Source organism: Anastrepha obliqua, chromosome 3, assembly GCF_027943255.1.
Source record: "Anastrepha obliqua isolate idAnaObli1 chromosome 3, idAnaObli1_1.0, whole genome shotgun sequence".
NCBI classification, from domain to species: Eukaryota; Metazoa; Arthropoda; class Insecta; order Diptera; family Tephritidae; genus Anastrepha; species Anastrepha obliqua.
The window spans coordinates 4,072,911-4,100,104 of record NC_072894.1 but is presented as its reverse complement, the minus strand read 5'-3'; the positions used below and the strand labels follow the sequence as shown (position 1 = coordinate 4,100,104).

General features: G+C 38.3%; 1 protein-coding gene across 2 annotated transcripts in view; it reads left to right on the top strand.

Annotated features, from left to right (window-relative positions):
- The window catches only part of LOC129240279 (lysosome membrane protein 2), a 109,143-nt gene that overhangs the window by 58,244 nt on the left and 23,705 nt on the right, over positions 1 to 27,194 (top strand). The window lies entirely within an intron of this gene.

Genomic DNA, 27,194 nt, shown 5'->3' with positions numbered 1-27,194 from the left:
TTCGCCTCGCTTGCATGCATTTTTGTTTGGGCCTCTCAAAAGAGTATGAGTGGCAATTTTCGTTCGTTTCTGTACTTAAGCTCATATTTTCTTAAAAGGCGCCTGAAATGGATACATTTTAGGATTGATTAGACTTGGAATACGTTTTTTGCAGCAATAGGTTTAGCCGATACCTTTCTAAATTTTGCATAGTACCTTAACCAAAGAGGGATATGCAGAAGACACGCCTAAGAAAAAAGTGCAAGAAGCCACGAGCTCGTTAAAGGCCGAATTAAAAAGCAGTAAAGTAAAAATGTGTTTTAAACAAGAAAGTTAAGTTGCAAAGTGAAGTTTAGATTACTTTTTTATAAAAATAATGCATTCAGATATGCCATCGAATGCATATTTTAACGCACACGACAGGAAGCATACAGAAGCCCACTCATTTAATAGAGGAAATGAGATTGTAGAAGAAGAGTGAGGGAGAAAGTGGTTTACAAATAAGTGAACGAAGTATTTCCTGATTAGCTGTGACAATTAATTGTGTCATGGAGCGGCCGCTGTAGCCGAATGAGTTGGTGCGTGACTACAATTCAGAATTCAGAGAGAACGTAAAAAAATATCTGCCGTTCAGAGTCGGCATGAAACTGTACGTTCCTCCATTTGAGGAAAATAGTCGTGGGTCTCACCACAAATTGGAGGAGCTCGGCCAAACACCCAGCAGAGAGTTTTGGAGTTTACCAAACTGTGGATTAAATGAGTTTTGTTAAACTCCGCAGCCGTATTTGAGAGACCTCTTCAATGCTGTCAAGAAAGGCGCATAAAGTTAGAGCAACACATGTACACAAGAGGTGCCCCACAGTTTCCTCTTCTTCAATACCTTGACAGCTTCGACAAAAGTCCTTATGGGGTACCTCCGGTCTATTCCTACCCATGATGGAAAAAATAATAAGATGGCGCCTATCGTGGTCCCGTTACTTCGCTCTCAGCGAATTTGACAACGAGTTACATGATTTTAGCTCCAGTATGGCCAGATTACCATTTTCGTAACTTGATTTAGCATTTTTTTTTTGTTATTTAGTCTGAGAGTTTTAATTCTTTCTTTATGACATTTTTCTAGCCTGTTCTAATTAAAAGTAATGTTTATAATTTTGTAAAATATACATTTTTTTAAAATTAGCTCAATAGTTCACTTAGTTTTATTTAGCTTTACTTTTTTTAACATCTTTTTTAACATTGCCCGCGATTGCAGGTGTTGTTGGTGTTCTTCTGCTTTCGGCAGTCAAATCTCTCTCTCGCTACTGCAGTATTGCCTACCCTTGGATATAAAAACGCACTAAAATTCCCATTCAAAAAAAATAACACAACAAATTTTTATTGAATCATTTAAAGAACTTTGTATGTGTGACAAATTGTCTTTAGAATGTGCGTTTTTTTTTTTAATAAATGTGTTGTGCTTATGTACAATTTAATTTATAAGTTATTTTTGTCAAGCGAGACTCTTTTGTTAAGGGAACGACTTATTTGCTATATTTGAGGTTATGTAACTAGAGCACCTTCTTTATGAAAAAATGTCAGTATGGTTTCTTTAGTAATTTCTGGTATTTTGTTGCTTATTTATATAATGAATACACCTCTTGATGCCCTATGTCCCACTAAGGATTGATGGCCGGAAGAAACGATTACACCTCTATGGTTTTAATCCGTATTCAGTAAATGCCTTTTAAAACGTGTAAAAAGTTTTCAATCTTAAGAAGAGTTGAGAGAGGGACATTTAATATTCTTCCATAACCTTAAAAGGAGCAAAAAATTAAATTCACACTTTCAAAATATCAAATTTTATAAAAACCAGCTAATTTTCATTAGCACTAAAATCTTCTCAGAGTGGCCTTTTTTAACCCTCTTTTGTATAATAATACATTTTTTTTTAACCTAAAGTTTCGGTAGCTTTAAATTAAAAGAAAAAGAAACAAACACGAAACTTCAAAATTTTCGCATTTTCGGTATAAAAAAGCACTAAATTTATTGCGAAGAGTAAATGGTTGGCAATACTGCACAACTCAGCAAACGTGAGGAGGCAGTTATACTAAGATCAAATATTGCTCAGGAATACCTGGCAGCTCTAAGTGATATTAGCACCGTCTTCAAGATCAGTCTTATATGGGTTCCGGGGCATAGAGATATTGAAAGAAATTGCAAGGTCGATGAGCTAGCCAGAAAAGGTACTAATCTTCCACTGCATGAAAACAGAGCCAATATTAGAATCCCTATGGTAATTTGCAAATTAAAGATAAAAAATAATAATATTCTCCAGGAGGTCAATAGGTCATGGAGAGAAGAAAATTCTTGAGTTACAACCAGGCTCATTTGGCCACAAATAGATAAAAACGATCAGGACAATTGCTCAACCTCTCAAGAGAGAACATCTCGAAGGTCGTGGCTTGCATCACCAGTCATTGGCTGTTAAAATTTAAAGAGTGCCCGTTTGCACTCTTCTAGGCTACGAGTATTTTCTCATGAATACTGCAAGAGTTGTAGAGAGGAGGAAGAGAAAGAAACAGTAGAACACTTCCTCCGAAATTCTCCAGCCTTAGCTAGGAGTAAAGCAATGTTGTTAGAAAATTATTCTTTTGCCTATTTTATGGAACTACTCGGGGTTGGGATGAAACCTATCCTACGCTTCATAAGAGCGTCGAAATGGTTCCATGATCAATAGACACTGAGGTTCCCGTCTTGCACAGTGGTACCACATCGGACCTAAGTGAGTTGGTTATTCGAAACCGACTGCCACAAAAACCTGACCTTACCTAAGATTCAGTAGCGATTTTGTGCGGTTGTGGCTCCATTCTGGCCAAGTTTGCTTGCTTATTTGGCAAAAAGGTGGAAGCACCCTAAGGGAAAAGATACAACGCGAAATGTCGAGGGCCTAAGGTCGATACATTGCTAGATATATGATTATACTTGACTATCTCCCACTGGATACATTAAACGTAAAACCGCACCCACTACATTTGCAGTGATTTCACGCCATAGAAAAACCCACTAGGAGGAATGTATAACCGCTCACCCTTTCCATGTCACTTCATTAATAATTTGACTTCGCATTCATTTGAAAATACATTCAGCCTTTCCCCAATCAAATTGTGTTCAATTCATCCTGTCTTGCAACATTCCACACCCTTAGAGCAGATTGGCATATCCTTAGACAGCCTCAGCTACGTTTGGTCTTACGAGTTTTTTGTTTTGATTATAGCTGCAAGCTCCTCTGTCAATTTCGTAGCCGCCTTAATTCTGCGATTGAGGCCCAACCGCGTCACCTAAGAAGCACGGCGATTAGACACAACTTGAATAAATCAAAGAGGTAAAATTTCAAGTTTCAATCAAACAAATATGCACATAAAGGCATTGAAAAAACTAGCAAGTAAATATCTTAGCTGGTAAATACAGTAGCATTGGCTTAACACTGTGTCAACTGCCATGGCACTAATCTTATGCAGATTTGAGTAAGTACCTCAAACAGGCTCAAAGTATCGCCTTGAACAATGAAGGCGGCGAGGTCATCCAAAACGCACACAAATACTTATTCTCGTATACTCTGGCTATCATGCGATTTATAAAAATGTAAACTAAGCGAAATACTTATACGAATTCATACATTTCGAGGCACATGGAGTGAGAAGGGTTCTAAGAGAGGTAAATAAGTGATTATGTACTTGTCTAGAACGCAAGCGAAATCCATCGCCACCTTTGGACAGTTCAATGCTTCTAGCTGAGCTTGTTTACGAGTCTACATTTATTTGCTTGTTTGTATGAATGTATGCCAGAATATGCGGGCAGCTCAAGCAGTTGGCCATCGCATTGGCTGAAATTACCGATGTCTGTCGACTTAACAGAGGTGCACTTGACAAGGCCTCGTTAGCAACTGCCTACCCACGATTACTTTAATTACAGCTTTAAAATGTATTTGAATTGAACTTTTATTATTATTTTTTTTTTTATTTTTTTTTTCATAAATATACACTCAAGCTCCACTATGTTAAAGAAATATATACATAAGTATAATTGTTGTACGCGTATAAAGTAAAGTAAGAGTTAAATTGGTATGTTTTATTAATTAGAAATTTATAAAATTTCTGAGTTCCTTTCCAAACAATTAAGCTTTTGCTTACTTTCCTTATTATTGCTGTGTACTGCACATAGTTCTAATGGGTTTTTGTACCAACTAATTAGGCTTAATTGGTTTTAAAGTAATATACTTTAATTACTTACTACTTAATTACTACTTAAATAATGCATAAAAGTTGCATTAGTTGGTGAGACTAATAAATAAATAAATAATCACTTCCTCATCAACTAAGTTATGTTTCTTAGAGAAAAAATGTCAAAAGAAAGTGAACTTTTCATTTAATTCTATGTTCCTTTTTTGTTTCAATCTTTAATGCAAAAATTTTAGTTTTTTATACAACAATCAATTATGAAAATTACCTTCAATACAAGCACCTTGTCTGAGAAACAAAAGTCGTCAGTATCGAGGCATGGAAGCTTGAATGCCATAACTAAAAAATATTCTATAAGAACCTCCTTTAGTAGCTGCTTTCGATTCATCACTTCCCTGCTCGCTAAAACACAGAATGAGCAGTGCAAAATGCTCAATATTGGTACTAAGTTCGCGTTTCACGTGAAATGTTTGTCGATCCGTACAAATAGCAGTGCCATGAAATATGCGTGAAATTTGAAAAAATACCGCGCAAAATGCCAGCAACATATTTTCATTTGTATTTATTGTAATATGCACATATCATTTAAAATTAAGCAAAAAATGGCAATTCGTTCGCGACTGAAGTGCCTGAGTTCGAATGCTGCGAAGATCAGGCGTTTTTACGCGAAGCGTCTTCACAAAGAGTGTAAGTAAATCCTCTTTGAAGGCCAGCCGCAGGCTGAAGCACAGTGGGAATTGGCACGGCCCGTGTCAGACATGGACTTCGATCCATGCCCCTTGAGTCCATGCCATCAGGAGTCGTGCTTGAAAAGAGATACAGTGGTGCTGCGGGAAGATCAATTGTGGTCAAAATGTGAAAATGAGAAAAAGCTGAGAGAGGCCGCAGATGGGCAAAACTGATGTTACCTCTCATGTCCGGCCGACTGCTGCAGATCCTCTTTTCATTAAGCAGAAAGGACTGTAGGTAGCTGGTCGGACTGATGACGGGTCGCTTTCTATAGGCGAAGCACAGAGAAAAGGTTGGCATCTCAGAGACAAGGAGCTTGTTTCCTGTCGCCATTCCTGTTTGGGCAACACTCCTGACGTCCAACCCAGCAGAGGTGTTCTTTCGAACCCAATAAGTAGGAATATTTGGATGACCTCGACTATGCTGACGACATTGCTGTGTTAGCGCAACAAAAGCGACACATGCAACGCAAGCTAAATGATATAGCTGCACATGCTGAAGGTTTTGGGTTGCATAGTTATGTTGAAATTTAAGGCCCTTAAAGATACACCACTTGGCGCTGTCGTGCTAACCTATTTAAAAATAAAAAAGATGTGAAATATAAATAAATTTATCTACTTACATATGTAGCCAAGTCACTCCAGATGGCGACACAACTGCGGACATCGAACACAGGATATTAGAAGCCAGGTTACGCTACACTTAAAAGCATATGGTCATACTCTAAGCTGTTGACTACCAGAACAAAGCTGAGGATTTTGAACTCAAATATTCAGTCTGTGTGGGGTCTGTAGCGGTCCCATCCACAAAAAGAGTTCCAACTTTTATAATTCATTACTTTAGAGGCATACACAGAGTATCTGGTGGCCTGACAAGTGGATACCGAATGACGAGCTCCTTACTCGAAGTGGTCAACTATCAATTGAAATTGAGATTCGCGAACGAGAAATGGATTGATCACACACAACGTAAACCTGCTACTGTTATCAGCAGAATGTCGTTGGACTGGCACCCGCAAGGCTCTCGTCGTAGAGAATGACCAAAAGGAACAGGGAGGCGAAGCCTATTTAATGAAATCACGACTGCTGACGAGTCGCTCACGTGACCACAGATAAAGTTGGAAGTTGCAAATCGAACCCAATGGAACTTATTTGTTTCACCACTTTGCACCCCCGGCCAACGCTCTAGCAAATAATAATAATTATGATGGCATATCCTGGCTGGTTGATAAATCGAAAGCGGTAGGATCGCTAAAGTGAAGGTGGTTTTCAGTTATAACGAAACTTCCTTATGAATTCGGTTGTGAATGTGAAATTTCAGTTAATTTGACCTTTAAGGGTATAAAACAAGTTTTTTACGTAAAATTCCCACAATTAGGACTAAGAGATTTCCAATTCATGTGAAAGATGAATTGGCTGACTTGGTTCAATTTTGGGCTTTGGAGGAAAAAGTATTCGACGCGGTACCAGCTGGTGGTAGCAGAGGAAGAAGAAGACCTCCTCTGCGTTGGAAAGATCAGGTGGAAAAAGATTTGGCTTCACTTGGTATGTCCAACTGGCACCGGTTAGCACGAAAAAGAAACGACTGGCGAGCTTTGCTAAGCTGGGTCAAAAGCGCTTATAAGGTTATCGCGCCAATCAAGAGGAAGGAGAAATTGTTGAGCTGACGTAATTTTAGACGATTGCTTACATAACTTTCTTTCCACTCTTTTTTTTGTTCTATTTTCTATTATGAGTCTCGTTTGCATACCTAACCTAACTTTTCAGTTTTGTTTACAAAAGTACGCTATTTTGACACATATTTCCCAGTTATTTCTCATAGCTTATCTCTGAATTTACTTCACTGCAGAATTGCTCCCTAATTTCCACTTTCGTTTACTGACTCTGTCACATGGCACGACTGCTTGTCACATTGATCGGTATTAAGGTTCAACAATGAAAACATATTTCCCTTCAAATCAAATCAAATTTTCTATTAAACAAACAGGGGCGACACGACCACACACCTCAACCTTACAATAGTAAATAGGCAGTGCTGCAAGTATCGCAAATTGTTTGGCAAATACAATACTTTTTGCTAATTTTTGTAAAGACTAAACCTGCAAGGCGACTGTGACGCGCGATTCTGCAAACAGTTGCTCCAGTGCTCGTGCAGAGACACACATGCATGCATACATATGCACTTATATACGTTGTACTGTTTACCGAATGCCCAGTAGCAACTACTCCTATTGAAGTGCACACACACAATGGCACTTGGCACATGCACGGAGTACAAAACGAATGCATTTTTAGCAAATGCTCGCGAATAGTTGTGAGCGATAACCAACAAAAAACAACAAAATCGGTAAAATAGCAACAACAAAATTCCTACTATGTGCTGCATGAAATCTCGATAGTGGCAGTAAGAAGCAAATCAACAAAAAAGCAATATAAACAACAAATAAGCCCACAATGCAAGTGAAGTAAAAGACCAAGCCAAAGTAGTCAGTGTAGAAGAAGAAGAAGACAACGGTGTCGAAAAATGAAAATAAAGCGAAAACAAACAGCTAGCAGCAAAATAAACATGAGATCAACAATATTGCAAAATCAATTTAAAAAAAGCTCAGCACATGCCAAATAAGCCGCGCACCCGCCGTCTGTATTTCATCTATGGGCCGAAGTCCGGTTGAAGTCTTTTTTGGAGTTTGGCGCTGGAAAATATAATCGACAGGTGTGCTGAAGTATAAACAGCTACAAAACTAAACACAAAGCCAGTAACTAACTAGAGAGTAACTAACTGAGAGAACAGCAACAACTTCACGGCAGAATCAAAACATTATAAATGAAAAATTGGAGCTCGGCGAGCAGTTGAATGAACGATAGCAACAAGCGGTGAGAGCGAACAATCAAGCATTTATGGCGCAGTCTAGCGCCTGTTGCTATTTTTGTTATTGTTTCTATAGTCATATGTATGTGTATACATAAACATAAAGTAAGAGGGAGATTATTAATTCGTAAACAAGACTATTAAGAGACTTAAAATTGCTCAACTAGGAGTTTGGAGTTTGAACAGAGCCAAGTAAAAACATTAGATTTCTTTTCACACAAAAACTGTATTCCCAACTCCAAAAACGGCTTAATAGGAATGCTAGCTTCACAAATAATTTTGCCACTACTGGCTCGATCATTTAAAGGAACAGATTATCTAGATTACAGGATGAACGCTTTGGGTTTTTCAACCTCGGACACTACAAAAATCTTAGTAGCTTTAAGCAGCCTTTGAGCAGTGTTCGCCATTGCTAGACCCTTCTCCATCCAAATCCCATCAATGCCGGATTCACCCATGGATGGTTAAAAATTTGGTAAAGATCTGAAAAGTCTAATGGCGAGGGGCAACTCCCACTATGCTTTACTTTAAGCTTCAAGCCACTGCATTTTTTCCAGGCAGTTCATTAACTGCTAATTAAACGAATGCATTTAAAAGAGATAAACATAAATTCTAATAGGTTGGTAGCTCTATGCTGATAATCAGCACATCTGAATACATCACTGTCACACTTGCTCAGCAGCAGCTCATTGGATCTATGCAAGAAATTGTATGATTGATGCGCTGGTTAGGCGGAGTACCCTTGTGATGATTTCTCTATACAAAGAGAGGTTGAGGCTTACGTTGCTCATTCGTGATATCTTGATTGGATGAGTGGTGCCGCCGTAGCCGATTTCGTTGGTGCGTAACTACCATTCGGTAGAGGTCATGCTCGAAACCTACTGTGAGCCTGTTGCACGAAATGATTGAATCATTTTTTTTCTAATAGTGCCCCTCGGCAGGCAATAGCAATCCACCGAGTTCATATCTGTTATAAAACAAGCTTCTCACAAAAAAACATCGGCCGTTCGGAGGCGGCTCGTAACTGTAGGTCCCTCTTCTCACAAATTGGAAGCGAAGCTCGGCAAAACATCTAAAAATGGATGTAAGCGCCAATGTGTTATAACATCGAGTCAGCTCAGTACGGCATGATATCGAGATGATTCTATGCACGCGTGGATCGGAAGCCTTAGAGAAGCTTAGGCTAACAAATCGAAACTCCCGATAGTGGTAGGAGTTTCAAATGACGGTCACCGCTCGATTTTCATTGTCATTTAATGGCAGCTTTCTGGATTAGGCTTTCGGGAGTTTAACATTCAATGATTTGGTATAAGGTGATTCGAGGGTGATGCAGATCTTTTACAACTATTTGTGATATGTAAATATTTTTCATGTATTTTTCAAACAATTTGCACTACAGACTTTAGTAACTTTAGTGAAGTGGTCGTTCTGCAAGAATTGCATTTAGCGCATTGCGTAATTTTTTCAGTCAACATATTTAACATAAACGGATACGGCAACGAGGTACTGAAAATCCACATAGAATTCAAGAAAAACTGGAACAACATCAAGACGCACGCCACAAATAGGAGGAGGAGCTCGGCCAAACCGCTGATGGAAGTGTACGCGAAAATTATTTATTTTATATTTATTCAAGAAAAACTTTGCGCCCACAATGAGTCACTAATTGGTGTGGTTTTTGCCTGGTGGTGTCTAAGGATGGTAATTCTACGAAAATGATGCCGGTAACGCTGTTACTTTGAGCGCCGAATGTTACTGCAATATAATAACAAGCTTTTTTTAGGTTGAATTAAATTATCTCGACAAATATTGTTGTACTTTCTTTATAAAAGAAAATTTGAGGTCTTATTGAATTACCCTGTATTCCACTTTTTAACTGGGCATGTAGATCTATCAGGACCGAGTATTAGCACAGAGCGTTTTTATATATATTTGGAGCGAGATGCTGCCCCTCGCGGCTTTATCTAACCTAAACTAACCCAGATCTTCTGAATGTTTGCATTTGCATCTATTTTATTAACTTCTGTAAGACATGTCTTGAGCTGCTGCCATTATTCTGCTGAGAGGGTAACTGCGGAAAACACATTTCAGATTTGCATTGGCTGTGAGCAAACGCCAAACAACAGAAGTGGGCACACTCGGTGGGCATGACATGAAGTGTGCGCGCTTTCGCGCAGGCGCAGTTAACACCTGTTCACTTCAGACGACAATTCTAAGCCAGTGTCTGCCAACGAATAGCTGGTGGAGTTAGCGCACAATTAGATTTTGTACTTGGATGTTGTTGCATTGCTTTTTTGTTTCGACTAATCAAATGGCTGGCGAGCAACTTACATACAGCCACTGCCAGCGCAGACTTATGGCTCTGGCTCTGCACTAAAGATTATGCCACAGAAAAGTACGATCGGGCCGGTGTAATGTGCGCATGCGAAATAGCTATTTTCAGCACACACAAACATCAACAGAATCACACCTTTTTCACCGCTTGGTATTCTACTTGTATAACACGCCAACACAGCCGGCATTTGCTATGTGCAGCAAACAAGCAGCGCCAAAAGTGGCAAGACAAATATGAATACCATCGGAGTGCTGGCTGTCAGAAAAGTTTCCATTTCTCTGTTTTCATATTTAAATTTAGCAACTTCACTTACGACTATTGTATACTGCCTCCTTTAGCTTTAATTTTTTATTTAATTGCTATCTCTATTGAAAAGTTTAAAAAGTGAATGGATATTTCCGTTCATAAAATGTCATCACGGCGACGACGTAAATAAATATTTGTGATAAATGGTGACCTTAGGTATAAGCGCAAAAAAAACCGATATTATTGAGTAAATTTCCATTCAGCCACACCATATCGTCAACAGTCCATTGTAAGTGGTATGGCAACCAAACAGGATGCCAGTCCTCGCATAGCCTTGTGCTTACTGTAATTGCAACACTTTCGCGTGTATGTGACGCATAAAAAAACCGAAATGCCTCAGTTTTTGATTGTTAACTTCTCCGCCTGCCGTGCACAGAGGTACTCAATTCGTAGTGCGCGTACGTGCATATTAGGGTGGTGCACAAGAATTGAAAGTGCTGAATAATTAATAGGACATCCATATTATTCCATACTTAAAAGTAGACACTTAGTTTTTATTTGGAATGCCGTCTCCCGTGAGTTTTATATGGAAAAATGACGCTATTTATTTATTGTTTTTTCAGATGCTATAAATAAAAAATAAAAAATATTTTTAGCATCCTTTTTTTAATAAAATATTTATTAATGTTTTAAAAATACATAAAAAAATTAAAAATCTCAAAAACCGAAAAACTCAAAAAGTTATAAGTTGTTGAAGTGAGGTGTTAACAAAAAATGGCGCGCCACACCTACCACGATTGCAAGCGTTCTAATAATCTGAAACAAAAAAAACAAAAGATTATTAACCTTGATGAATGCTGCTATCGTACTTACTACAAAAAAGTCGAAAAAAAATTTGTTTGGCCAAATTATGGCTGCCCGAAAAAATGATAAATTTATTTAATACTTTTTGTTACTTTTCGGAATTTTTTAAAAATAGTACAAATTTTTATTTTGTTTATAATAATAGTAAGTATGATAGATGTATATATTGAGAAGGCTCACACCAGGCTCAAGTAAATCGGTTAAATGGAACCTCAGAAATCAAGGTAAACATTTTAAAATATATATTGTACATACATAGTTTCGAGAAAAACGCGTTTAAAACTTTGAGGTGCAGTTACGCCCTGTGGCGTGGAAGTCTTCACACTGAAATTTTAACAAATCCTTTTAAGGACATTTTCTTGAAAGGTTAAGATTTGAGAATATCAAAAAAAGAAAAAAAAAGGATGTTTTCGAATTTCTACACTAGTATACCCCCTTAAAAGAAGTTTTTCAAAAACATCGCTTCTGCAGAGTCAAATAATTCTTTGAATCGGAAATTATAAAGCTATAAAATATTAATCATTATTTTTTAAAAAATTCGATTAAGCTTTCACAAGACCCAGAATATATTCAGAAAATTCAAAATACAAGTTTATTCCTCAAAAGTGAATTTAACGACTTCGAAAAACTCCCCATCAACTGTAGCGCACTTATGCCGCGTTTGATCCAGCTCTCGAAACATTTCTGGAACTCAATATTCAGGTAGTCATCAGAGCCGTCTTCGATTTTTCCACTACTTCCTTTCGTCTCTTATAACGCGTGCCCTGTAGTGGTTTTTTGACTCGTTCAAACAGAACATAAACGCAAGGAACCATATCGTTTCGTTCTTGGTAAAAAATTCACGACCAACTTTGCAGCAACACGATACAAACCCAAATCATCTCTTGAATGGATCAAAAAGCGATTTTCAAGTCCTCAGGCAGATCTCTGAAGGTTAATTTGCGGTTATTGATCAGCTTTTCTTTTAGATTTCGACGCCCAGCCACTATGTACGTCATCCTCGATGTACTCACGATCTCTTCTGTTTTCTGAGTATCATAACCGTAACAGTTTCCCAACATTTCTAAGGTTTCCGCAGCATTGCATCCATATCCATCCACGCAATATTTAATACAAACTCGTTGTTGCAAATTCAAATCCATTTTTAAACTGTACAAAAATCGAAAACACGTGCAGAGGTAGATTTACTCAAGACGGTGTAACTTTTACAATTGTCAGGATGAAATTTTGGTATGAATATTAATCACGAATGTGGCAACCTAACGAAAAAACAGAACCCGAATCAGTTTGCTTAGAGCGTCACCTGGCGGTTGTTTCGGAACTTTTTGATGAAAGTGGAATTTTTGTAATAAAATAAGCAAATAGTTTATTTTGAAAAAAAAACATTAGTAGTTAGTAAACATTCACTGATCAAAAATTCGTAATTAAAATTTTTTTTATAATTTTTGTATCAAAAAATTATATATAGTTTATATTCCTATACATAATTTTTTGACACACAAATTATAAATTAAAACACAAAAACTAAACAAATTCAAATGTACGTTTTCGTGTCAATACATAAAAATACTAACAGTTAAAGAATTAAAAGAAATATTTAATTGAGAATTCTTCTAAAATTGTTAACAATTAAAACTTTGGCGGCTAGGAAAACTAAATAAGAAAAAAAATATATATTTCTTTTTATTTTTAGCAGGAAATTCCCACTGCTTTATTTGTATGGGCTTACTTTGCGGCCCTGCATTAAATATATATACTTTTAATTGCCGCGTACTCCCTTTTTGGGTGCTTGGCCGAGCTCATCCTCCTATTTGTGGCGCGCGTCTTGATGTTGTTCCACAAATGGAGGGGCCTACTGTTGTAAGCCGACTCCGAACGGCAGATATTTTTATGAGGAACTTTTTCATGGCAGGTTTGCCATTGCCTGCCAAGGGGCGACCACTATAGAAAAAACTTTTTCTTCATTTTGGTGTTTCACCGAGATTCGAATCTACGTTCTCTCTCTGAAATCCGAATAATAGTCACGCCCCAACCCATTCGGTTACGGCGGCCGCATTAAATACTTTTAATAAAAAATAAGATGTAAATGAGCAAAGAAATAAGAAGGAAGAAAGTATTAATTATTAGCGATTTTATATCAGACTTGAGAATTCCTTGCACTTTTCCGATTTCGAAATAAAATAATACGTTTCTTTTTTTTCAATACAGAACAATTCTGGGGATGTCATAATAAATATTCAGTACTCCAATTTTTTTGTGGACCACCCTAATATATGCATGGATATGTGCATATATGCCCGATGAAGTGATTACCTCCGTGATGTATCACATATTTATTCATAACTTCGAATTTTTGTTAACCACCCTAGAGTTTTTTCGCACAGCACTAAACGAGCATAAATATGTTTACATGGTAAAGGCCATTAATAAGCGATAACACTAATTATCCTAAATGTGCCAACACTTGATTACTTGATTCACTTCGAGTAGAATTAATGACGTATCGAAATTAATAGGGAAAAAATTCAATAAAATCGCAAAGCGTATACGGAATTGAATTCTTAGGAGATACGCGAACTGCTTGAATGCTTATAATGAAGAAGCATTGTATTTGTATTTATGTGTGTGCCTGTAGTAGCTGGAAAATGTAGTGGATTGTTCTAGAAAAAATGGAGATATGCATATCTCATATATAGACATACCTACATACGCGTGTTTACAAAGATGTCACCAGATGCGTTGGCAGTTTTGGTACGTGATCGCGATTTTTCTATTGAATCCCTTATAAGCAAAATTATTGTTACTAAACAATTGGGAATAAACAATGGAGAAGGTACACTATAACTCCTTCAGCTCGCTGTAGACTCCAAAGTATTCAAGAAATCTTAAAAAGCATGCGCTACTTGAAAATGTTTTCTAACACTTGAACTCTTTATCTCCCATACAATGCAATATGTCATGGGACAGACATTTTTCTATTAGCAATCGCAGTTCTTTATACTTTTGAGTCGGCGAACATTCTCCTCGCATTTACATATTTAAAAATTATTTTTATGTTTTTCACTTTAATAAAGATTATAAATTCTGATCCTGTGTCGACCGAATGTAAAGTGAAAATGTCTGCATACATACGATTTTATAGTTTTATTTATACAACGTCAACGCTTACAGGACAATATCCTTTTCTTGAAATTTTCCATAACCGAATTGCAAAGTGGCTGCCCTATGTTCTCGATAGCCTCACGAATTCCATCTTTGAGGCCTTGAATCGGGCTGTTGGCGTAGACCTTCTCTTTCGCGTAGCCCCGAAGAAAAAAGTCTCAAGGTGATAAATCTCAAGATCTCGGTGGCCAATTGTGATCAACTCTTCGAGAAATAACACGGACCTGAAACTTTTCCCGTAAAAGATCAATGGTTTCGTTGTTTGTGTGGCATGTAACGCCGTCTTGTTGAAAATAAACGTTGTCCAGATCAATATCATCCAATTCCGGCCATAAAAAACCCGTTACTCATCTCTCGATAGTTCAATCCATTCACCAATACTACCTGTTACAGGAAACCCCTTTACAATTGGAGCGTATGTTTGTTGGCTTGGTTGGCCATATGTGATGAAGCCCAAATCCCCACTAGAGGACGTAGCGCTTTAGGAAAATGGCTTATAACCAAAAGGGACGCTTTCAGTGACTATAACAAGAACCGCGACTAGTTCGACTTGCTGCTGCCTCCATATAAGAAATGCATGAAGATCCCTTAGATAGCCCATTGACTCATCACTTTGTCGGTAGTCCAGAACTATGTCGTACTACCTTTGGCATACGTAGGAAAGGTACAACAACAACAACACTCCCGTAAGGAGTCTTAAAACAGATTTCGTTATTTTCATATTACAGGCCATAACTATCTTGGAACCTCACAGTCACATTAGCTTGACAGTTTAGATTTCAACCCCTAAGTCAATTTATGGTGGTCATGATGCACCATACATCCTTGTCGCATATATCTTTAAAGATTTTTCTTAAAATTGTGTTGTGCCTATTTTTGCTGTCCCATAAATGAAGGGCCCTATAGTTTAAGGGGGGGGAGGGGGGGTAGGGTCACAAAATCGAAATTTTTTTTCTTCACTCATCTTATAGTAAATCAGTTCAAGAATGTTGTGTCAAAATTTTAAGTGGATCGGAGCAGAACTCTCAAAGTTATAGCCTTTGTAGGCACTCTACCTCGAATGTGGAGCATCGATAATTTTTCAGAGTCATTTTTTCAAACGCGTTTTCCCCGAAACGACTTCTTAAAAGTTGGTGCCAATCATAACTCCGAAACTATTCGACCGATTCTTTTCAAATTTGGCACACTTTTTCTAAATCAAAAATACCTCCCCCCCCCTCCACTGTTTTTTTTTTATTTTTTTTTTAAGGTTGTTTTTCACTTACAAATATGGCGAAATTTTTCGCCAAAAATGCTCGTTTTACGTTTTTTTGCCACCAAAACTACAAAAATGAAAAAAAAAAATTTTATTAATGGGGGGGAAGCATTACGTCATACTTTAACTGAAAAATTCGACTTTTTTAGTTTCAGATGATTCTACGACGAATGCCGATTGGCACCGCAGAGCACCTCTCGAAAAACATATCTCCAAAAAAACTCTGTCATGGGCTTATTTGTCAATATTTTATTATTAATATTTTTTAAAAACTTATTGAAAAGATGTACAATAACATGCAACTGATTTTATTAAAGTATCTTAAGCCATATTTCTGTAAAAAATTAAAAAAAAAAGTGTTTTTTTTTTAGCGCTAAACCCTACCACCCCCTTAATGACACTTCCCAATGACATTCAGAAATAAGGCGAGAGTTAGAAGCAACTTAGTGATATGTTACCGACTTATAAAGGTGTCTTTCACTATTACCAAAAGAATCTGAGTTCAAATATTTAAAAAAAATCATATATAAGTCGATGGGTTACGTATTTAAAATTAATGTCAGATGCCGAAGAAGCAGTCCGCCACACGTCCCTTTAAAAGAAGCGTACAAAAGCGCACACCTACTTAAATGGCTCCTTAAAAATTGGTTTTGTTTTTTCCAAACCAACTCTGGCTAATTTGGTGCTAATTGTGATGCAGAAGCGCGCATCAATTAGCGTCTCAATTTCTTCGTATGTACCCACTCATTATCACCGCAATTGCATGGGTGCATTGGTGCCCACAAATATACGCAGACTAACAACCAATTACTTGCCTACTTGCTGATTTACCCATTTGCTTGCCTGACCGCACAACTAACTGCCGCGTCATTTATTTTTTCACGCCAATACGAATTATTGCAATGCTCACGCCGGCGCAAAAGCTCACCGAGTAATAGGCATTATTTGTTGTAGCCATGCACTTACATATGTTTGCATGTATGTGTACATCTGCATATTTACATATGTATGTGTGTTCGCATAGGGAGTGCACGTGAGCCAAAGACTGGATTAGTGCTGCGCATAATTATGGCATCGCACTACTTCGCCTTTGGCAGCATTGTTTGGTGACACCTGGCGTTGTTGTTGTTTCTCACGCGCTTTGTCATTGTGAAGAGGCGTTGCTGTCACGGACCAAAGGGAAAAAACTTTTCAAGTTGACGTTTTGGCATCACTCGACGATAATGACAATGCGCATGCGGTGTATGTATGTATGTAGATGCATAAGTGTGAGTAATTGCGAAGTTGTGTGCAAAAGTTATTCTCGACAATTTGACGACTCATTCAGTGATTAGAAAAAAGAAACACAGTTGTATGAGAATGCAGTTGTGGTTAGTTGAAATTGGTGCATTGCTTTTGTAAATCTCTGATGATGTCGCAATTTATTTCTCAAGTAATATTCTGTAATGAGCACTCGATATACATAGTTTACTTGATTTGCATAAATAGAGACTTTTTAACCGAGAACTTATTAGGACAAATTGTAACCTATTTCAGTTCGAGGCAAGCATTGTTGGTGATACGAATTCGGATTAGATTAGATTAGATTAGATTACTTCTAGTTTTGCACTTCGGCCTCGTGACCTTTTGTGACCTCTACTCATCACAGCACCTCATCTAGACCGAGTTTCCTTATTGAACTCAAGATAGAGCTGGGTTGGATTGAGCGTCTGTGTCTTTTTTCTTTCTGCAGTTGGCCGAGATGTCTCAATCTTACCCGCGCTATAGCGCTGCATTCAAGAAGGAGGTGTATTGGAGTATCCGCGGATTGGTCACAGAAGCGACAAGATTTAGTGAACCTCATCCCATCAAGTGCAAATGAATTTTTTTTTTTGGACTTCGCTTGGTGTAATCCCATAGTTGAGTGCAAGCTTTTCTCCCTTAGTCTTAGCTCTACACTCCTAAGCTTCTCCTTGATGGTGTGTTGTCCCATAGCAAGGAAAGCCTCGGGTCTTATTAATGGCGAGGCCGTAGTCTCTCTCACCAATGCGTCCGCCACCTCGTTTCCAGTTCTACCACCGTGTCCCCAGTGTTTGAGGGCAATTTAAGAGTAAAACTAATTAGCTTTTTTTTCGAAGAAAATTTAATGAAACAGCTGATTTTTTTTACGTAGCATTAATTAGAAAAAAAATAAAAAACAACAATTCAACAAAATTCGCATCAGCTGCAATAACCTCCTTGATCCAAGTGCGTCAAACGATTGCATGTCCGAACCAAATACTACTTTTTCATATTGGTATTAATTGCAGCCGCTGAAGTACGCCCCATACGTAGTTATCTAGGAGATTAAGATCTGGGGTTTTAGGCGGCCCTAAGCTCGGTGTTATGGGATCATGGACGTTTTCAGTCATCCAATCTTGTGTCAAGGAGCAGAGTCTTGCTAAAGCAGCTTGTCTTACGGGCTGTCAACGCGTACACTATCAATCTAGGGTTTCACTACTGTCTCTCACTAAAGTTGTACCTCGATATGTGCAGCAGAATTCACTCGAAATCCTTAAGTAAAGAAGTGTGATGGTAGAAGGACATGTCCTTTGTTGCTCACAATGTTTAAAACCTTAACAGCGGCGAGGAACTTCGTTCGCTTGACAGCAGAAACCTCTGTAGAATTGGAACTTAGCAGTATGTCATTCTGGCCATTTCTGCGGCTGAACTTGTGGTTCTGATCAAAATTTTTTTCATCAAGCAAAAACCATAGCATCTCAGGCGCTTCAGAGTGCTTGAGTTTGTTTAGAAGGCGTTTTGATGGGATAACTCTCTGTTGTCGTGTTTACTTCGACATAAACTGTCTTCGCATAACGTAGGATTTATGCCGGCTACTTTCGTGAACAACTCAGAAGCATCAAGATCCCTCGCTGGGGCACTCATTCAATTTTAAAGGTCCTCGTCAATTATCGCTTGCTCTTATTGAATAAATTCTGCAGATGGGACAGTGTCAGAACGTTCCTCGTGTTTTTTGCATTTTGCAACAGACTCTGCTGCCTGATGCTTTTAATTCACGGTGAACCTTCTGAACGATTGAACGAGTGCACTTAAGAGAACTAGGGGCTTCTAAATTGGTGTGATGTGCACATAGAGCGACGATAGCTGCAGGTCACTTCATTTCTTGAGTTAAGTTGTAGTCCTTCGTGTCTAATCTGAAATAGAGCTATTATAAAAAAAATTTAAATACAATTGGGCCCCTGTATTTTAAGTTGGATACTTCACCTCTTAAATCTAAACATACAATAAAAACACTCGCAATAAATCGAAAAATTGTATTAATCACTCTGGCAGCTTCACTCGATTTTTATCTTTTCATGTTTTTGTTTGCATGTAAAGTCCGCACGGCATCGTTCATCACTAAATGCGCTAATAAGTGCAGCTCAACTTGAGTCTATGAGTGCATACTTCCTCACTTGAGATTGCGGCAATCAGATGAAAAGATGTGCAACGAATATAGGAAAATCACTTACTTACTGCACGAACACTAAAATGATTTGTAGATATGGACGAGTACACAATTTGCCTTTGACTGTGTGCGCCTGCTTTGAACTAGAAAAATATACCTATACAGTCGGGCGCAGATCTTTAAGACCACCAAGGGCGAAGTCAAATATATTATATTTCAAATATAAATCAAAATCCCTATTCTTACAGCTTTTTGTTTTTAATTAGCATTCAGGCTTATACAGTCTGTCTGTCTAATGGAAGCGTGACCGCCATAACTTAGGAAATATTTGACATATTCGATTCCAATAAACTGCATTGTATGGCCTTCAAATATTTATAAAACGCAATATATGTATTCAATAAAATGTAAAGTCCCCAAAGTAGCTCTAAATCAGCCGAATTCGCCTTGTTTACTATTTGGCTGTCCATATTTGTTTTCATTTGAGTTTTTACTTAACTGTTGCCGCAACATTTTCAATATGGGTGGCATTAGGCGACTGTGAAGGGCAATTCAATCACATTTCAATGTTTCCCCTTTACAACTTGGAATCGTTGTCTTCTTGCAAAATCCAAGGCTGGCTAGCTCTTCCAAATATCTTCGCAACTGACGGTAATAATGATTTTTGTTAAATTTTATTCATCAAAACTGCATTCAAATTGGCGGTAATTATAAATAAACGATGTCCGATGATCTTTTTTCGAAGCAGCCTAAACATGAACCTTAACTGGAAGCCTAACAGCTTGTTGAAGTCCAGTCCACCAGGATCGACGAATGCAACTATTCGCACAAAATGAAGATTAATCCGAGAATATTATGTTTGTTCAAATCCGTTTTGAATTTGCCTTAGTCCATGCAAGTACTTTTTCAGTGTGTGCGGTTTTCAATGTGCTCCGGAATTCGAGGCTTTGAGGTAAACATCCTGCAATCGTGTCTTTAGATACATTGACACTATTTTTCCTTAAAACTGCCTCAGCTTCATGAAATTTGCGATGGACACCTCGAAGGCATTGGTTCGGCATGGGTTCTAAAAGTCGTTCTGAGACTAAAAAGCTACTGATTCCGCACTTAAAAAGTGAAAAATCACAGATGTAGATTGTCAGTGGAAACTTAAACAATGGTAACTTTCACCATGAAAAAGTGTTTCAGCTTGTACCTAATGTAAAGAATTGCGTGCCTCGAGAGAGTGACTCAATCCGAACAGCGTGCAAAAATAAATTCAAGGAGGTTCAGCTTAGGCTACTGGCCGGGAAGCTATGCCGCAATATGCCCACTCCGAGAAAAATACAGTTATATGTCCAACTTGTCATATCTTTTGTTGTCGTTTAGTGAAGAAGCGATGCTTCGACAAGGAACAACAGAGGTTATAATCGTCACCACTCTAAACCGATTAAGGTCAAAATAAAAAAAATCGGAGTCTCTTCTTCTTCCGGTTCTCAGTCCCTCGTGGGACATAGGGCATCATCCAGGCCTGCGCGCCATCTTGTGCGATTCTTGACGAACCACATTAATTCGCTGCAGTTCTTCCCGATGCTTCTAGTTTGCCTCCAGGTTTCCCTTGGTCTACCAACCTTGCGACCGGCATTCGCAAAAGGATTGCACTCTAGTGCCTTTCGGGCAATGCGTTTTTCGTCTTTGGTGTTTTATGAGCACTTAACCTGACTCCATTTCCGCCTTTTTTCGCAAATCAGAATTCAGACCAAAAAAACTTGAAGGCTCGAAGTGATGGATTTGGTCACTTTCTATGTGCAGCAGAACCGATACGACGTAGGATTTGAAAAACCTTAATTTTATGTGAGCATTACGCTGTTATTGCGCCACACAGAAGAGAGCACCCCAAAGGCGGCTTTTGCCTTGCCAGTGCCAGATTTGACATCTTCATCCGTACAACAAAAGCTGCAAAATCGCTTACAAGATATATAAATTACTTAGCACTTTCCACAGTTGCTTTTGAATTGCTAGACAAACTTGAATTTTTGTTTTGCCGCAGTTTATTTTTAAGCCTGCAGTGATTGGACTTTTCCCTAGTGCGCCAGGAAGCATGAATGGATAGGAATGACCCAATTGATGACCCAATAACAATTTTGTCTAATATCATGCATTACCCAAAGAACTAATTTGCGTTTGCATGCAAATGAGCTGCATTTTAAGGAAATCAGTCTTAAACTTCTTCGCAATATGCGAATATATATCTTTTTTGTAATTAAAATACCTGTGAATAAAAATTACAACAATCATCTCAAGTTTTAAATGTGGTAGAAATATTCTTAGTTATCATCTTCCAAGCTTTAAGCAGGTTATCGAAACTGCAGTGGTTTTAAGCTTTTGCACATGGCTGTATTTACAAAATGACAGCTCTCGGTAGATTACTGGTAGAATAGTGTACCTTTCAACTTGCCCTAAATGTTTATTAGCCATATCGCATTAACCAGTCACTCATAACAACGATTATTCGCACGCATATCCACCACGTACATGTGTGTGTGTGTATGTAGTCAAATGCAGGCGCATGCACAAGCGAAACCTACGATGGATTTGCATGGCAAAGAGACGATGAATGCGCCACTGTAAACCCAATTTATTGCCCTAAGCGGTGCCGTAGGCTTTCAGATGAACTTCAGGTGAACGCTTGTAAATTTTTCTTTAACCACACACAGCATACAAGTCTTAAGTGAAGTGCGTGAACAGTTTTAGTTTTAGTGTATAGATCAATAACTAAATAAGTCGTGTTTAGCTCCGTTTGCTATTCAATGGCACCGTTCCTGCTAGGGAAATAAAGGGTATTTCTAGATGCGTCTACATGTCGTTTTAAAATAAAACTTAAAAATTTAGATTCTTTCAGATTTCACTATTTTTATTCAAAATACTACTCTCAACGATTGTATGTCCACCATGAGCACGTCTACAGGCTGTCATACGAGAATTAAAAATTTCAGAGACCCGCTCACACATTATCGCATTGAATTCAGCTTTCTCGGTCCGCATATTATGATTCAGCTCTGGAAACATTGTTGGCTTACAGGGTTGTCCATATTCGACAGACCCGACGGATTTCGATGACTCTTTGGGCCCATTCCAACCGACGAGGCTTGTCCGCAGTCAACAATCTTTGCGTCAATTGAATCTTATACGGGAATAAATGCAAATCAATGGGGATAATTCGTTGTAAAGTGGTCCGAGCAATGCCCAACTGCTGAGAATGGCAATTTTGGGGTGTCCTTGGCGACACCTTGGTCTGTTTTGATTTGGCCTCTTTGGATTAGAAAGAGCATCACCAGTCGAAAACCTTTCGTACAAACGTTTAATGGTGTTCTTAGAAGACGCACTTTTCACATTATTTAATTTTTTATACGCACGTTGAGTTTTCACAATTGACTTCTTTTGTTGAATGTAAATTTCAAAAATTTGGGAGCGCTCGCGTGGCGTGTACTGTTCCATGGTAAAAATCTGCTTGGACTGACGCTTGCAACGCGGTATGTCATTAAACGATCTGACGTCCCTGTCAAAAGATACAGGGTTGCCAGATAGGTCCGTCAAATATTGGCAATCCTGTATTTACAAAGTCTTTACTTTTCAAAGCACTCCACAAAAATTAGTCTAGTGGGGTTAGATCGCTTGCTCCAGGTGGCCACTTTAAATCACCATTACGTGAAATTAATCCACCGGGAAACTTAGATCGCAATAGTGCAATGTTTTTCCATGTTGCGAGACTTGGCTCCATCCATCTTCAATGAGTTGTCTAAAAAATCTTTCATTTTCATCTTCACAGAAAATTGGGTCGATTATTCCACAAGCTCAAAAGCCACACCAAATAGTACTTTTTCTGGCGATGTATGAGTTTTTCTGAAGTTACTAGAGGGTCTTGTTCTCCCCAGGTGCGACAATTTGGTTTGTTGACAAATCCATCCCGTGTGAAATGAGCTTCATCGCTCAATATGATTTGGTATGAAAAACCAGTCATGTTCAAAGAACCAATTCATGCAATGTCTGCATTGATAATGACATGTTGCCTTGAATTCTTGTGTTTATTGAATTTTCTAAAGATGCAAATCCAAATCCTTATGGGAAATTCATCAAGCAGTCAATTCATGAATGTCTGATTGTTGGGAACTTCGAGATATCGATGTTGCAGGTGGTTCAGCAAACACTTTGCGCTGCAGCAGCGATATTCTCTGCAAAATACCCATTTTTGGTCTGCCAGTCCTTTTTCTAGCCTCCACAGAAGCAACTTTTTGAAATTTTTTCACCAACCTTTGAATTGCCGATTTATTTGGAAAATTATATTATTTCCACCAAAAAAATCACGAATTTCCTAATTTATTTTCTCAAACGCATGTTTTCTATCGTGTAAAATGGCACATCTGTCTGCGTTAAGGTTGTTGTGACGCCACACAGAAGAGAGCACGCCAAAGGCGGCTCTTACCTTGCTAATGCTAGATTTGACCTGTTGATAAATGCCAAAGATGACGTAAAAAACGCACCGTCTAGGAATTATTCAGTACTGACATCTACGTGTATATAAAAATGTATCATAAATCTGTTTCAAATAAGCGAATGTGCGAAAAGTACATACATACATACATATGGATGTGTATATATTGTAAATGTGGCAAATCGCTGGTATAGGCCACATAGCGCAACAAAGTAAGGCGTCATAAAGTACAAGTAAAGTATGTGAGTGCTGGAAACACTAAACTGCCACACTCCAGTAGTGAATCGAATCCATCTTGTCATGGATGGGCACACAAACGTATGTACATACGTAGTTATGTGCGTTTTTTAGTTTATGGCTTTTTACTAGCAACGGGCTTAAGCGTGTGCTACTAACTAAGAGGTATGCATACATACGCACATACACATATACAGGTACTTGGTACACACTTACACATTTCGGCTTGTATGCAAAGGTTTTGCAAAGTTAGACATTTGGTTTTTTCTCTTTTAATTTTTTTTTTTATTATTTAGGTAATTAACCGCTACTTGCCGGAATCTGACTCGGCATGGGGCTTTATGAATGATGCGGCACTGTGGAATTCCCTTGACCTTGAAGATGTTGCCTATAAAGTCTCGGTTCGGTTTTATTGAGCATTTTTAAATATTTACGCAACTTTCACTGCTCCACAAGCGAGCCAGATGACCGGCTAAATCGGCGTTGTTGAAGCGATTACCGAATTTACCACATTAACGTTTGTGTTTTGCCATCTACAGCAACAAGAAAAACAATAACAATAGTGGCTTAGTTGGGCAGCGTTGACGCAAGCGTTTAATGACAATATGACAATAACAACAACCACAACCACAAATGCCATATTGTGTCGCTTTGCGTTGTAATGCGCAAGAAAAGAGGTAAAACATGCAAATAAAAAGCTTTCGCAAATTCAAGGTCAATACTGATCGCGCGCCGATTTTTTTGTTGAGTGGTTTCGCTGTTGGGCCGGCTGCTGGCTGCTGTTTGCGCGTTGCGTGAAAAATAATTAATTTTAACATTTGTGACACAGTTTATCGTTTGCGGTTATTGGTCTCTTAGCTGCTTGCTTTGATCTTTGGTCCACAATAATAACATTTTTAAACACACACACATACACTTCTGGCATACTGAGAATCTACACAACTTTCTTAAATTATAGCCAAATTGTGCTTTGACATTAGAAGAGTGCTTCGATTTACCTTCTAACTTAGTTGCTTTACGACATAGAGAATTTCATTGGGAGTGAAATTTTGTCTTTTGAAACGAGAGTTTTGGGGTTAAGAAACAGATAGGAGTTGGATGTGCGATGTGCGAACTTCTTCTTAAGCTTGATTGAGTTTTACGAAAAACTATGCTGTTTCTGCTCGAATATTATTCATGTAAATAACAAGAAAAGCTCAGCTTTCCTTAACCTTCGTCTTTCGATGAACTTTTCGTTGAGTAATTAAATTGTTTTTGTTTTATTGTTACTTCACAAATCTTCCACAAATATCTACTCAACATCTTTGGCATTTGTCCAAGAGACAGAGGAACAATTTTACACGATAGAACAACGCCTTAAAACTATTAAAATTTACTATGAAAACCGTCAATCCCTTAGAACAACACATCGCAAAATTCTTGATTTGTTTAGTGGAAATAATTTAAAAACAACATCACTCAAAGGCTACAATCCGTCATCAATAAATGCCGCCGCATCATCTGCTGAATATTCGGGCCAAACACCATTAGTAACGACGCACTGTGGAGATTAACGAACGAGGGGCCCATCCTTAAACAAATCACGAGAATGGCACTGGACTGGAACCCGCAAGGGACCAGAGGTCGACCAAAAAACACTTCGAGAAGGTCGATGCTGCGCGAGCTAACAGATGCCGAAGTCTCATGGGACAGAGCGCAAACAACAGCACATAACCATGTACGATGGAAGAGTCTTGCCGAGGCCCTATGCTCCCGAGAGGAGTGAACATGGAAAAACAAAAAATTTAAAAATATTTTTTTTTTAATTTATTAACCAAAATAATGTTGCACCTTTTTTTAACGTTTTATCGAAAATAGCGGGAAAAATGCTATAGAAATATTTTTTGTTTCATTGACTTTGGTTTAACCTTCAATCTAAAGAATAAAGTGTTACACAAAGAAAATCAGAATTTGGAAGCTCTATATCTTACGCTAGCTCGTCGGAGATAAAATTCACTACATTTCATGAAAATCGAAGCGAGGTAGTTTTTAAGCTGGCACACTTGGTATACTTTACCGCAAATAACACATGGGCTGAAAAATCCCGGGCGTAACAAAGAAAACACGCTTTTTTGTTTAAAATTAGCCTTATTCATTTTTTTAAGTCATTTATCTTTCATTGATTCGTTCATTCAATACCACTTTCGTAGAATGATTTCTTGGTTGTCTTAGGTATATAGGTAGGTAGGTATAGTGGTTGTCGGTTGGCACACCTAGGCCTGCTGTAGGCCCATTGTGATACCACCAGGGCTGTCCACTCCTACTCTACATTGTCCTCATTGAACCAACCAGTGGCTTTAATAAATCTAACAAGATTTATTATTTTTATATTGGCTACTTCTGCCAAGTTATTCAGCGAACTTTTTTCCTAAAATAGTCCGTAGCCTGTTGGCAGCTCTGATAGTGTGTTTGTCTGTAAGCATCTTACAAGTTGCTAAAGGTATGTCTCGCTTGTTCATCTGCTTTGCAGTTGCCTTCTATGCAGGTTTATTACAAAGTACTGTGATAGTTCTGTCAAAACGTCGATACATTCTTTTACTGTCTTCGAGTTAATATTAGGCGATTTTAAAGCTTTCAGGGCCGATAAGCTATCTGAATATATGTTTATGTCTCTTGTGGTGAGGACACTTTTATTTATCGCTAGCAGGACTTCCCTGATAACCAGAATTTCAGCTTGAAATACACTACAGTGATCCGGTAACCGGAATGAAATGTTGGCATTCATTCCTTCAGAATGAAGGCCTCCGCCTACTTGATCATTTAGCTTGGAACCATCAGTATAGATACTGATTCCGCTTCTATTGCCCATTACCCCATTATCCCGAGAATCTTCTCTCGTTGGAGTTGTGGTAAAGGATGTGTTTAAATGCAACTCTACTGAGTTACAAAAGTAACTTGCCTTAAAACAGGCCTCAGTTTCAGCGATAACCTTAGCATTCGAGCGATATTTCTTACCGACAAGTATATTTTTTAGGTCTGCGAACAGTTAGTAGTCGCTGGAAGCTGAATCTGGCGAATACGGCGGTGTGGGAGCGATTCGAAGTTCAATTCATGCAGTTTTACCATTGTTTTGATTGACTTGTGCGCGGTGCGTTATCTTGTTTTTGGTCAACAGTGAGAAAACGCGGCACTCACTTTGAACAGAGCTTTCTCATAGTCAAATACTCAGTTGTCGATATTTTCTAAATTCGGGTTGGAGAGGAGGTGAGATGGTTTGTCTTTAATAAAAATTTATCTTCGCAGTTGTGCTAGAGAAGGGCAAGTTTCGAGACTATGTTCAGGTCATAGCGTTGTGTTAGGCTGGCATATGAAGTTAATTCTTTTTTCAATTTCGATTGTTTAGCGAGTTTGTTTTACGTTATTAG